Genomic DNA, 11,594 nt, shown 5'->3' with positions numbered 1-11,594 from the left:
AAAGTATTATACCCTTTATACCATAATAAAAATTGAAAATTTACATTCCAACTGACTAGCTTAAAGAGTTTAAGACCACTTCCACATTTATAGAGCCTAATTAAGGCTAGACAAGCACATTCCTATCTTCCATGTCATATTTAATCCTTTTGTCCTGAGAAAGGAGGCTTAGCTGTTTCTTTCTTCAATTTCTTTTTCTTGTTCTAGTATCTTTGTAGGGTGAGATTAACATTTCCAGAATTTTGGAAAAGTTCACTTTACAGCAGCTAAACAGAGCAGACAGTCTCTGAGTTGCATTCTTTCTGGTTAAGTGCTGGATACACTTGGCTTGTGTTTTACTGAGGGATTCAAGTATCTGACCAGTTCTTAAACCTGTTAAAACTTATACTTGCTGTATTTCTGTTCCAAACAGCTGAAAGAGCTCTAGTAGGATCACACCCAAGCTATACATATCTGATATGGTGTCACACTCAGGTCCTTCTAACTCTTCAGGTTAAGGGTACTGACAAGTACCTACTCTGGAAGTATGTGTTGGTGTTCTCTTGCCATGTCTATTGATCCAGTCTGTGTTCTTCTGTATGATGTCTGTGCAGGCCAGACCAAAGTCTCCTATTTTTACTTGCTTGGCAGGGCCATGAGGAAAATATTTCTGGGCTTCAGATATCTGTGTATTATTCTCATGTTATGAATATAAAATACACCTTCCTCCAATTCTTGAAAGATTTTTATTGCAACACTGGCCATAACATAAGGACATGCAGATTGGCCCCCACACTCCTGGCCCTGCTTGTTTCTCCCAGCTATCCAGTCCCACAGAGAGAGTCCCACAGCTGGATCTGGATGTGCAACATCAGGTGACACTCCATCAGGTGATGTCTGCCCCAACAAGTTTTAAGTTTTCTTTAGAAGATTCCTCGATGGATATGAAATTCTCTTCAAAGTCGCAATCATGCCTAAGTGGCCGCTGATGTTCAACAATCTGGAAGACAAATCAGCCAAGCCATTTTCTTGGAGTAAAATGAATGATTCAAATTCACTGGCATCTTTTGTGACTAAATTGGTGATATAGTTCATCAGTCTGTTAGTCTGATTTTCAATGCCAGATTCTTCTAAGGATTTTTCTTTTTCTAAGGTGAACTTGGCGAGGATAGTGGATGAGCTGTTACTTTAATCATTTTTAACATCATATTGATTTTTGTCGTCCTCCTGGTTCCAACCTCACTTCCAGAGATGGCAGCTGAATAGAAATTCTACCTTGCATTTGGGCCACGGGAACATGTTCTATCCAAGCATTATGATGGCCCTACAATTAGGATACCGAAGACCTGCCAATACCTTCACTCACCATAGTACCTTCATGCAATCTGTTTAGTTGCACCCTTAATCAGGATTTTTTTAATTGCAAATTTTTAATTGCAAAATACTGACCATCTAATTTATTCCTGATCTTGTATACTCTTTCATATCTACCTTTTCCTAAGGTGGCAAGCTGTTGTAATTCATTTAAGTAACGTGAAGTTTGTTCTTCAGAGCTACTTCCCTTGATCTGATCTTCTGGATGTGAGAATTATCATCTCAAGGATCCTGAGGAGCTCTTTCTTTAGGTGACCTCATTAAATAAGCAATAGCTTGGGGCGCCTGCTTGCCTCAGTCGGTAGAGCGTGTGACTCTTGATCTTGGGGTTGTGAGTTTAAGCCCCATGCTGGGTGTAGAGATTACTTTAAAATATATATTTTTAAAGATTTACTTATTTTAGAAAGCAAGAGAGAGCACGCAAGTGGGAGTAGGGATAGAAAGAGAGGGAGAGAAGGTGGATGGGGGCTAGAAGAGGGCTGCCAGCATTCTGGGTGCCTCACAGCCCTGGGCCAGGAAGTCCATGACAGGTGCCATGCACAAGCACATCCTGTTCCATCGCCTTCTGCCTCACGCTCCTGGGTCCTGGAGCTGCTCCCTAGTGTCATGGACTGCAGCCCTGCCTGCCTGCCAATCCAGTGCCACCTCACTCAGCACCCCAATGTACTCTTTTTTTTTAAAGATTTCATTTATTAGAGAGAGAGAGCACAAGCAGGGGGAGTGGGAGAGGGAGAAGCAGACTCCCCACTGAGCGGGGAGCTGGATGCAGGACTCTGTCCCAGGACCCTGAGATCATGACCTGAGCTGAAGGCAGATGCCTAACCGACTGAGCCACGTAGGCACTGACCCCCCTCCCCCCGCAGTGTGCTATTTTATTTGATCATTGTTATATTTGTGAGTATACTGGTTTTCTGATGCCACTGTAACAAATTACCACAAACTTAGTGACTTAAAACAACACAAATTCATTCTTTTATAGTCCTGGAGATCAGAAGTCCCAAACTTTTCATTAGGCCAAAGTCAAGCTATCAGCAGGGTTGGTTCCTGAATCTGAAGGTTGTAAATGGAACATCTGTTTCCTTGCCTTTTTTCAGCTTCCAGTGGCTGCCTGTAGTTTTTGTGGCCCCTTACCTGGTATTAAAGCCTCTGCTTTCATCATCATATCACCTTTTTTGTAGTCTAATCTTCCTCTGCCTTTACCTTTAGGGCCCACCTGGATGATCCAGGATAATCTCGTTTCAAGATCCTTAATTTAATCACACCAGCAAAGCCTCTTTTGCCACATAAGATAACATTCACAGGTTCCCGGAGTTAGATCCTAGATATCTTTGGAGGCCATTATTCAACTTGCTGGAGTGAGATTTACTCAGAGTGTATGTGTTTATAGTCATTCATTCTCACTGCTGAATAGTATTTCATTAGTTTAACCATTTTTATTATATCCAAAATTTTTCCATTCTGCCATTGATGGGTATTTGAGGAATTTCTAGTTCCTGGCTATTATGAATAACGCTGTGGAGAACATTCTTATACATGTCTTTTGGTGACTGTACTTCTGTTGCACTTCTGTTGAATATATACCTGGGAGTGGAATTGCTGGGTCATGGGGTGTGCACATATTTGGTTTTAGTATGTATGTCAATTTTCCAAAAGCTTATTAGATGGCACTATTTTAATATGTACCATTATAATGAATAACTCTAAAGGTCTAGAGGCCTGACAATGTTAGTGAATTTCTCAAAATACCTAAATTTTACCAAATGAGTTATATTTGCTACAGCAGGTCTGTTGTTATTTAATATCACACAAGATGAAAATAAAAGCAAAAGTATTTGTTCTTATTACAGACACAGTAGTATTGTGCACTCAGATTATTGCTCCTCAGAAGAAATGCAAGTTTTAGGTAATCATAAATAGTATGTTGAGTTTATAAATAGAATGTTTAGTTATGGAAAATATATGATTTACATTTTTAATTGAATTAAAATGTTTTTGTTATAACCTTTTTTGGAAATACAGATATTTCCTCATACCCAAATGGCCACGGAAGAATTATCTAATCCAGATGGCATAGACACTGCCTTCCACTGGGCTTCACTTGGATTGTGTTTGTTTCTTTTCTTCTCCTCTGTCCCCAACACCTTGGCCCCCTCTACTTTTTACCTTGCCCCACAGCATAGAATATTATGTGTAGGATTCAGGGTGAAGAGAATGACTGCATAAATAGCATCCTTTCACCTACCCCCATGCATCACCACTGATCCTTCTCCTATTTCCTCAAAATAAAAGATCTACTCTTACATATGTATTTAAATTTGCTTTTTCCCTATACAAGATATAAGTGAAAAGAGATGGTAGGGAAGCAAAGAAGGCAACTTTTAACTTATAATCAGTTTCTACCAGAAATCAAGCAACTTAGAACTTTAGAATTTCTTAATTTCTTAGAACTTTTTAGGATTTCTCAACCTCAGCGTTATTGGCATTTGGGGTCAGTTAATTCTTTGTTCTGAGAGGCTTTCCTTTGTGTTGTGAGTTTAGCAGCATCCCTGGCTTCTATGTATGTACTGGGTGCCAGTAGCACCCCCCCACCACTTGTAACAACCCCAAAATGCCTCCAGACATCCCTAGATGTCTTGGGAGGGGGTGCAAAATCACCCCTTGTTGAGAACCTTACAACATCTGGGTTTTTACTTTTAGGATAGCGTACTGGGGAAAGACTGAAATTGAACCTCTGTTTGGAAGCAACACATGGTGTAAATCGATAAAGACAAAAAGAAGCAAGGTGATTTGGAGAGAATAGGCCCAGGATTAAAATATATTTTGAGGAAAGTAAAATCATAAAGGTGGCTCTGACTTCACATCTGTAGATCTCTGTACCCCCTAGAAAGCTGGTCCAGTTCTTAAAAAACTACCTGCTTGGGGCTCCTGGGTGGCTCAGTCGGTTAAGCGTCTGCCTTCGGCTCAGGTCATGATCTCAGGGTCCTGGGATAGAGTCCCGTATCGGGCTCCCTGCTCAGTGGGGAGCCTGCTTCTCCCTCTCCCCCTGCTCATGAGCTCTCTCTCTCTCTCTCTCACTCACTCTTTCTCTCAAATAAATAAAATCTTAAAAAAACTTTTTTTTTTTTTAAAATCTACCTGCTCATTGCTTTTCACCCAGAGATCCTAGCCAAACCCAGTTTAAGATAGATCAGGTATACTGTCTCATTACAGTGTATATCTTTTAACAAGTATTTTTTAAATTGCTTTTATTTTTTTAAGATTTTTTAAGATTTTATTTTATTTATTTATTTGACAGAGAGAGACAGCGAGAGAGGGAACACAAGCAAGGGGGAGTGGGAGAGGATAGGGACGCCTGGGTGGCTCAGTTGGTTGAGCGTCTGCCTTCGGCTCAGGCCATGATCCCAGGGTCCTGGGATCGAGCCCCGCATCAGGTCCTGGGATCGAGTCCTGCTCAGCGGGGAGCCTGCTTCTCCCTCTGCTGCTCCCCCTGCTTGTGCTCTCTCTCTTTCTCCCTCTCTGACAAGTAAATAAGATCTTTAAAAAAATGTATATATATAATATATACATATATGAGAATAAGCCTTGGAGAAGGTGCTGCCTCCACCTTTATTTATTTATTTATTTTTAAGATTTTATTTATTTATTTGACAGAGAGAGACACAATGAGAGAGGGAACACAAGCAGGGGGAGTGGGAGAGGGAGAAGCAAGCTTCCTGCTGAGCAGGGAGCCCGCTGCAGGGCTCCATCCCAGGACCCTGGGATCATGACCTGAGCCGAAGGCAGATGCTTAGTGACTGAGCCACCCAGGCACCCCCTGCCTCCACCTTTAATGTAAGAATTGTTTCATAGTATTCCAGTCAGGCTGTTTTGGAGGTTGGGCAGCTATAAATCCTTACTTCACAGCCTCTTGATGTTCCCAGCTGAATCTTGCCGTAGCCTCCTAACTGGCCTTGCTGCCAGTCCCTCCTTGTTCTGATCTCTCCTTCACATTGCTAACAGTGTTATTTCTGAAAATACAAATATGACTATGAGACTCCTCTGCTCCTCAGTGATCATAGTATTAAGTCCAAACTCCTAAGCATTACATAAGGTATGTTTTGTAACATGATTCAACCTTTTCTACACTTTCTCAATTAAGCTGGAATATGGGCTGAATAATGCCATCTCTTTTATACTTTACTACCTTTGCATGTGCTTCTTCCCTAATCTGGATTGACCTTTTCTTCACCTGGCAAATGTCTAACCATTCAGTAAGATCCAGCTTAAATTTTAGCTCCTATGTAAAGTTTTCCCAAATGCCTCAATGCCTAGATACTCTCTCTCTGCATATCTGCACCTGTGATACATATTTCTATTTTCAAATCCATAATACCATACTATATTTGTTTACAATTTTTTTTTTAAGATTTTATTTATTTCACAGAGAGAGACACCGTGAGAGAGGGAACACAAGCAGGGGGAGTGGGAGAGGGAGAAGCAGGCTTCCTGCAGAGCAGGGAGCCCAATGCGGGGCTCGATCCCAGGACCCTGGGATCATGACCTGAGCCGAAGGCACACGCTTAACGACTGAGCCACCCAGGCGCCCCTTTATAAATTATTTGTATTACAGTGGGAGCTGCTAGAGAACAGGGACCATATCATTATTTCACTATCCCTAGCAACTGATAATAGTGAAGTTTTTTGCAGTTGAACTTACAAATATCTGCTTGTGGTCAGCCCTCCTTTCACCTGATGTTCCACAACATTTGCTCCTAGAGCTATAATACAATATACAGTCACTCAGTAAATATTTGATGGTGATGATAACGGAAAAGAAGAAAAATTACATTTCATGTACTATGTTTAAGAAGAAAGGTCCTTTTATTTAAGAAAAACTGTCAGGAAGGGGCCCCTGGGTGGTTCAGTCAGTTAAGCGTCAGACTCCTGATTTCAGCTCAGGTCATGAAAATGGGGTCATGAGATCTAGCCCCCAGTCGGGGCTCAGTAGGAAGTCTGCTTGAGATTCTCTCCCTCTCCCTCTGCCACTCCCCCTGCTCTCTCTCAAATAAATAAATAAATATTTAAGATTTTTTTTATTTATTTGATAGAGAGCACAAGCAGGGGGAGCGGCAGAGGGAGAGGGAGAAGCAGACTCCCCACTGAACAGAGAGCCCAACACAGGGCTCGATCCCAGGACCCCTGAGCCAAAGGCAGACGTTTAACCGACTGAGCCACCCAGGAGACCCTAAATAAATCTTAAAAAAAAGAAAAGAAAAAGAAAAACTGTCAGGAATATGGTATTTCAATACCAAAAGGGTTGAAATTATCAGAAGCCCCCCCCATACCTGCCCCAGGTATAGCACATTCTCTGGTCCTAGGAATACAAGATAACAAAATGTTATAGCACATAATTAACTAGAAAAACAGAGGGCACTCAAGGTATTTCAAGCAAAGAGTGATATAATGCAAGGAATTAAGTAATAAATTATTGGAAGAACTAGAAGAGCAAAAAGGAAAGTCAGACCATATTGCCCAGTGATGAGGAATTATGAGAACTCCCTCATAGCCTCCACTCATCTACTGACTTTCACTCATGCAGGAGCCCTGTTACTGCATAAGAAATCACTTAAAACTCAGCAGCTTAAAACGACAATCATATTATTAATCACAGTTCTGTGAATTGGCTGGACTCAGCTGAGTGGTTGTGCTTCACATGCTGTTTGAGGCTGCAGTCATCTGAGGGCTCAACTGGAATGAAATGTCCAAGATAACTCACTCACATGGCTGGTAGTTGGCACTGTCAGGTGGGATCTCATCTGGAGGGGTCATTTGCAATTCCTTGATTCTCCATGTGACTTGAACTTCTTAGAGCATGGTAGGATTCTAAGAAGGAGTGTCTCAAGGGTGTTCCCAAGGGAAGAAAATAGAAACTGCCAGTCCTCTCAAGCCCTGGGCTCAGAAGTCCCAAAACATTACTTCCACCACATTCTATTGCTCAGAGCAATTTCAGGGCCAATCTAGATTCAAAGGGAGAAGATACAGGTATCTCTCACTTTTTCAAAAGTTCAAGTTACCCCACTCACTTAAGAAAGACCTACATTGGGTCACCTGGGTGGCTTAGTCAGTTAAGCGTCTGCCTTCGGCTCAGGTCATGATCCCAGGGTCCTGGGATTGAGCCCCGCATCGGGCTCCCTGCTCAGGGGCGAGTCTGCTTCTCCCTCTCCCTCTGTGATCTCTCTCATTCTCACTCTCTCTCAAATAAAATTTCTTTTTAAAAGACCTACATTAGTACCTATTTTCACTAACCAAAAGAAATCTGAAGGGGCTTTTTGCTTTTACAAAAAAAAAGATGAAAAGGGAAAATAACATTCAGGGTTTGTTTGGCAGAGAGCCCATATAGAGGCAGGGTGCACACTGAGCAGCAGAGTAGCATCGCTAACTCCTTCCCGGGGAGTTAGCCTCTCAGCATCAAGCTGCCATGGCTTTGAACTGAGTCTGTGAGCATCTCTGCTTTATCGTGATTTATTTTGTTCATCTGTTAGCAAGATGTGTCCCAAGGTGAGAGAAAAGCCTAAGAAAGGTTATTTTTTCAGTCTGGGAATGCTCAAAAATTTTTTTCATCTAAATTAATAGTAATTTCTTCTTTGCCTCATGCCATTTCAGTTTACCAAAGTTTTCATGGAACCGCTCTACTTTCGGATAGCAGGGGAGACCATAAGCATACAGGAAGAGGATGAATTGTTGGGAGCTATCTTTAGAGACTCTCTGCCATGCTTGTCTTTGCACATGCTTCTTCTTTGCTCTGAAAAGAGCTTACATTTCAGCCCACATCTGGAGCCTTCCCTGATACCTTCAATGCACGGTCAGTAGCCGCTTCCTCCGCATAGTCTGTGCCTGTGGTATATATTTCTATTTTTGTATCTATCATTCCTTATTATAATTTGTTTGCTTACATATTTTTCTGTGAGAGTGTCTAGGGGACAGTAATCATGTCATCATCATCTCCATATCTCTAGTAACTCTCACAGTAAAGGTTTTTGCACCAAGAACAGATGGTGTAGGACACCAGACTAAATTAGTACTGACCACAAGCAGATAATAACACATAATTGAAATAGCTTCATTGTTTAGTCCACTGTGTGGTTGAATGGTGACCCCAAAAAGATATGTCTATGTCCTAACCCCCAGAACCTATGAATGTGACCGTATTTGGAGAAAAGGGCTTTGCAGATGTAATTAAGGATTTTGAGATAAAATCATCCTGGATTATCTGGGTGGGTCCTTAATCCAATGACAAGTATCCTCATGAAAGACATACAGAGGTGGGGTGCCTGGATGGCTCAGTCGGTTAAGTGTCTGACTCTTGGTTTCAGCTCAGGTTATGATCTCAGGTTTGTGGGATCAAGCCCTGCATCAGGCTCCGTGCTCGGGCGGGGGGTGGGGTCTGCTTCTCTCCCTCTCCCCCTGCCTCTCCCCCTGCTCACATGCTTGCTCTCTCTCTAAAGTAAATAAATCTTTTTTTTATTTTTATTTTTTAAAGATTTTATTTATTTATTTCACAGAGAGAGACAGCGAGAGAGGGAACACAAGCAGGGGGAGTGGGAGAGGGAGAAGCAGACCTCCCGCCGAGCAGGGAGCCCGACGCGGGGCTCGATTCCAGGACCCTGGGATCATGACCTGAGCCGAAGGCAGACGCTTAACGACTGAGCCACCCAGGCGCCCCAATAAATCTTTTTTAAAAGAGATTTTTATTTATTTGAAAGAAAGTGAGCACGAGAGAGCAGGCATGCATGTGCACGATGGGGGGAGGGGCACAGGAAAAGGGAAAGAACAAGCAGACTCTTAACTGAAAACGGAGCCCGAGATTCGAGGCTCTGTCATAGGACCCCAAAATCATGACCTGAGCCAAAATCAGACGGTTGACTGACTGAGCCACCCAAGGGCCCCAGTAAATAAATAAATCTTTAAGAAAAACCACACACACACAGAGGAGAAAACAGAAGCACTGGAGAAGGCAATGTGAACCCAGAGTCAGAAATTGGAATTATGCAGTGACAAATCCAAGGAATGCCTGGAGCCACCAGAAGCTGGAAGAGGTAAGGAAGGATTCTCCTCTAGAGCCTCTGGAGGGAGAATGACTCTGCTCACACATTGATTTTGGGCTTTTGACCTCCAGAACTGTGAGAAAATTAATTTCTGTTGTTTTAAGCCATCCAGTTTGTGGTAATTTGTTATGGCAGCCTCAGGAAATAATACAGACTGTGGGTCAATTCTCTGTTGGTTTGCAGCCAAAGATTAATTAATATAATGATTATTTTTAAGTTCAAGCTAAGCATATGGAAAAAAGGTATTGGTAGTAATTCAGGAAAAGATCCTGGAGTCCCTGAAAATTTTTTCCATAGGATTTCAAACTAAGATTGATATCAGTGTTGTCAGATCTGGGATTTAAGCATATCTCTGACTCCACTTCACTTTCCCCTCCACTCTCCCTCAGGGACTAATGGGTGGTAGCAGAGATGAAAGTTATACCCTCCTTAAGACCATTTTTTTTTTTTTAGAAACTTTATTTTCCATCAACTTTCTTTCCATTTTGTTTGCTTTTGTGGAAGAGGAAGACCGCTCATGGTTGTTCCCACCCATTCTGTGGCCTGAGCAGTGGGAGCTGCAGACCAGTCTTCCGTGGCCCCGGGCCGGACGCTCCAGTCCTCAATGGGGAACTGCTGAATAGGCACAGAGTGCACCTGCATGCCATCAGACCAGTCTGTGACTTCAGGTTGAATAGCAGTGAACTCAGGAACTAGAACAGTCCTTTCACCCTGAAAGTCCTCCTCGGTCACAGAGTTCTCAGCAGCGACCTGCCCCTCCTTTTCGATCTCTTCAGGATCTCTGTAGAAGTAGAGATCAGGCATGATCCCCCATGGGTGCCCACGGGAAATGGTGCCACGCATGCACGGAACTTCCCAGGCCCACTGAGTGAGCTCCCTTGTTGTTGCAAGGGATGGCGATGTCCACGTAGCGCAGAGGAGAGTTTGTGTTACCCAGAGCGATGATAGGCAGGTTAACATAAGACGCCTCTGTAAGAGGCTGGTGGTCAACCCTGGGCTCAGTCTCGGCTCCCGGAAGGCTGCCTGGGTCTGGGTAGTGAAGGTTCCAGGAGTGAAGTGGCCAGCAGTAGGAGTGGCTCCGCTAGCAGCAGCAAACGTCAGCACCGCTCCTGGCCAGTATTCCTGGATGAGGATACTGACATCAGCCAGGTTTTTAGTGGCAACCATGGCATGAGCTGCCAGCAGAAGCTTCTCCCGGGTTCTCTTCAGATTTATGATGCAGATACCATCACTTTCCCTTTTGTAGATGTACTGTTCCATTTGGAAGTCAAGGTTGGTGCCCCCTAAGTGGGTTCCTGCTGCAGGAAATGTGAGGACATCCTCCTCCTTCGTTTGCAGGACATCAAGGGCTCTGGACATTGTGAAAGTTGCCCTTTAAGTTATGATGGGAATGCAGAACAATGCCATATGGACCCCTCCCTGGGTAGCTCCTTAAAACCATTTGTGATGGGGCGCCTGGGTGGCTCAGTCGGTTAAGCGACTGCCTTCGGCTCAGGTCATGATCCTGGAGTCCCGGGATCGAGTCCCGCATCGGACTCCCTGCTCAGCAGGGAGTCTGCTTCTCCCTCTGACCCTCCCCCTTCTCATGCTTTCTCTCTCTCTCTCTCTCTCATTCTCTCTCTCAAATAAATAAATAAAATCTTTAAAAAAAAAAAAAAAACAAAACCATTTGTGATGAAGTTAGAGTCATCCGTGGTCCAGCTCAATATGGGATTTTTTTTGTTCCTGTTTTTAAATATAACCAAAAGAGACTGCGATTTGAAGTAGCTTCAAAAACATGTAATTTGGAACAGAAAAATAACAAATAAACATTTAAAAATCACGAAAAGAATAGAAAGAAAATCAAGACCAGGAAACATTTGGAATAAAGATATGCAAACTATCAGGTCCTACATAATTAGAGTTAAGCTGCAAAATTGAAATTATTAGGGGTCAAAGCAAAAAGAGTTAACAATTAACGTGATTCATGTTTCCTTAAGAAAAAAGATATTCGTTTCAAGAAAAGGAAAGCTTTGCTTTTCCTGGCGCTTATTCTTTAAGAAATAACCATGTAGGGCGCCTGGGTGGCTCAGATGGTTAAGCATCTGCCTTCGGCTCAGGTCATGATCTCAGGGTCCTGGGATCGAGTCCCTCATCGGGCTCCCTGCTCCTTGGGAG

At 42.9% G+C, this 11,594-nt stretch overlaps 1 pseudogene; it reads right to left on the bottom strand.

Annotated features, from left to right (window-relative positions):
• Positions 1–106: 106 nt before the first annotated feature.
• Positions 107–10,796, bottom strand: LOC118020406 (annotated as a pseudogene).
• Between the last annotated feature and the right edge of the window lie 798 nt (positions 10,797–11,594).

The sequence above is a fragment of the Mirounga leonina genome, unplaced genomic scaffold (assembly GCF_011800145.1).
Source record: "Mirounga leonina isolate KUSES-001 unplaced genomic scaffold, KU_Mleo_1.0 Mir_173, whole genome shotgun sequence".
Taxonomy (NCBI): Eukaryota; Metazoa; Chordata; class Mammalia; order Carnivora; family Phocidae; genus Mirounga; species Mirounga leonina.
Note: the sequence above shows the minus strand (reverse complement) of the source record. Positions and strands in the feature narration are given on the sequence as shown.